We start from the raw sequence: 2,796 nt of genomic DNA, 5'->3' as shown, positions 1-2,796 counted from the left end.
TGCAGGTAAATATTTAAGCGATTAAGTTTTTGGATCGTTGTCGGGGATAACGATTAATTATCGGTTTAAGATTGTGTGTTTTATTTATATATTTTACTTTTATTTTATTTTTTTTTATTTTATCTTTCTTTGTTTCTTGCAAGTATGCACTTGAGGAGATCCAAGAGTGTAGAGCGAGTGGAAATTTTTCCATTTGATCTTGAGATCGAAAAGACTTGCAAAGCTAACAAGATAAGCAAGAAAGAATAGATGGCAAACGAAAAAAACACAGTTATGGCAGCAAAGGAGAATATCCCTAGGCTTAAGGATCTTCAAAGGCCTAAGATCAATGCAAACCCATCTTGCATTCGACTATCTGCACATGCTAGGAAATATGAGCTAATAACCATCCATTTGACAATGCTACTGCATTTTAAAGGAATGGATACTAAAGATCCATTATCATTCATGAAGAAATTCTACAATATGGTGCAAATATTTTCTTAGGAATTTGAATGAAGAAGAGCTCAGGAAGAAATTTTTTTCTTATTGTATGAAAAACTCTGCTAAGACATGATTATTAAACATGCTTGAAGGATCATTAATTATTTGGGATAAGATTTATGATGCTTTTATGTCGAAGCACTATTCACCCCAAAAGACTCTAGATTATAGGTCTAAAATTTGTAATTTCACTCAGAAAGAAGAAAAATCTTTTTATGATGCTTGGAAAAGATTCAAAGTTTATCTAATTCCGTGCCCACATCATAATTTTTCTCTCTTTTTTGATGTAGTTTTATTATGATGGACTAACTGCAAACTACCAAACTTTGATTGATACAACTTGTGGTGGATATTATGGAGACAAGAGTGCGGAAAAAGTACAACAAATTCTTGAGAATTTAGCAATAAATTCTCAACGAAAGACCATTAGAGGTAAAAGGGGATTCATGAAATTAATGTTCAAAGTGACATGAATATGCAAGTAGCAGATTTTACTTGGCAAGTGAAATTGTTATTGATTAAGGATTCTTCTAGTAGAAAAGCTTTGTGCTATGTATGTACATATGTCTAATGCATGTATGAATGTGGATATGCCAGCTGTTGGACAAGAAGAGGTAAATTATATGGGAGCTTATAAGAAACCAAGGAATGATCTATTTTCAAACACCTATAATCCATAATAGAGAAATCACCCTAACTTTTCTTAGAGAGACTAAGGAGCTGCAAAGCCAATGGGGCACCTGGATTTCAATAGCGGAGACTGCATTTCAGAATAGTTATCAAAACCACCTCAAGAGAAGAAGTCACCTTGATGCAAATATTGAAAAAGTAGTTTAGACAAATCAAACAACAATTCACAGCCTTGAAGTTTAAATAGGGCAAGGGAAAGTTAACTACTAAATGACATTGAAGTCAATCCAAAGAAGGAGCTATGGTTGTTACTTTGAGGAATGGAAGGGAGTTTCCTGAACCTGTACTTGTTAAGAAGAAGGTAGAGAAAGAGGTTGTTGCTAAAGAAAAGTCAAGTGAATGAGTTGAAAAAGAAGTTGAGCAAGAAAAGAATATTAGAAAGGAAATGGAATCAAAGTATGATCCTTCTTTGGCTAAGCCTCATGTACGATCAATTCCATATCCATAAAGACTAGGGAAGAAGAATGATGAAAAGAACTTTTAGAGATTTTTTGACATTTTTAAGAAAATTCAAATTAATATTTCGTTTGTTAAAGCCCTTGCTTAAATGTCATCTTATGCCAAGTTCTTGAAGGAAATTATTACTAACAAGAACAAGTTGAAGGAGTATGCTATTGTCTTATTAACTTAGGAATGTAGTGCCAGTCTACAAAGGAAGTTGCCTCCTAAGCTGAAGGATCCAATGAGTTTTTCTATTCCTTGTTCTATTAGTGATATTGGTATAAAAATTGCTTATGTGATTTAGGTGACAATATTAATTTAATTCCTTTAGCCTTTGTGAAAAAATTTAGTATTACTGAAATGAAACCTACTAATGTTTCACTTCAACTAGCTGATAGATTTGTTAAGTATTCAATAGGGATAGTTGAGGACTTATTAGTATTAATGAGTAAGTTTTATTTACTTGAGAATTGTCTTGCTATGGACATAGAGGAGGATGTGGATGTGTTTATCATCTTAGGTAGACCGTTTTTAGCTATAGGAGGAGTCTTAATAGATGTGCCAACGGGTAAGCTAACATTTAGGGTAGGCAATGAAAAGGAAGAATTTGACATAGTGAAAGTGTTAAAGAAACTCTTTGTGAATAATGCTTGTCTTATTATTAATTTTATTGATCTTTTTATAAGGAAATTTTCACAAAAAATCATATAAAGAACCATTAGAGTCATGTTGAACTTTGAGCCTAAATGAAAAAGATGAAAATGGAGAAATAGTAGAGTATTCTTTGAGACTAGAGGGGGAGGGAATTCGAACTAGCAAGACTAGTTCTAAGTTCGAGGAACTTGGTAAAGGGAAATCGAAACCAGATCCTTCAACCACAACGCCACCTAAAGCTGAACTAAAATAATTCCAATCTCATCTAAAATATGCATTCTTAGGTGTTGATGATTCTTATCCTGTGATTATTTCTACTCACTTATCTGCTGCAGAGGAAGATAACTTGTTAAGAGTGTTGAGGAGATGTATGACCATGATAACATGGCCTATTTCGGATATTAGAGGAATAGATCTTTCCATCTATATGCATAAGATTTAGATGGAGGAAGACTATCGGCCCACTGTTCAAAACCAAAGGCGTATGAACCCCAACATGAAAGAAGTTGTGTGCAATGAGGTTTTAAA

The 2,796-nt window shown here is 33.4% G+C and overlaps 1 non-coding gene across 1 annotated transcript; it reads right to left on the bottom strand.

The window, feature by feature from the left end:
- Positions 1 to 645: 645 nt before the first annotated feature.
- Positions 646 to 753, bottom strand: LOC112536871. The gene has a single exon (XR_003080803.1). It is a non-coding gene; the product is annotated as a small nucleolar RNA R71 (small nucleolar RNA).
- Positions 754 to 2,796: the final 2,043 nt, after the last annotated feature.

Source organism: Ricinus communis, chromosome 9 (assembly GCF_019578655.1).
Source record: "Ricinus communis isolate WT05 ecotype wild-type chromosome 9, ASM1957865v1, whole genome shotgun sequence".
In the NCBI taxonomy this organism is placed as follows: Eukaryota; Viridiplantae; Streptophyta; class Magnoliopsida; order Malpighiales; family Euphorbiaceae; genus Ricinus; species Ricinus communis.
The sequence above is the reverse complement of the archived record's forward strand: the minus strand, read 5'-3'. Positions and strand labels throughout refer to the sequence as shown.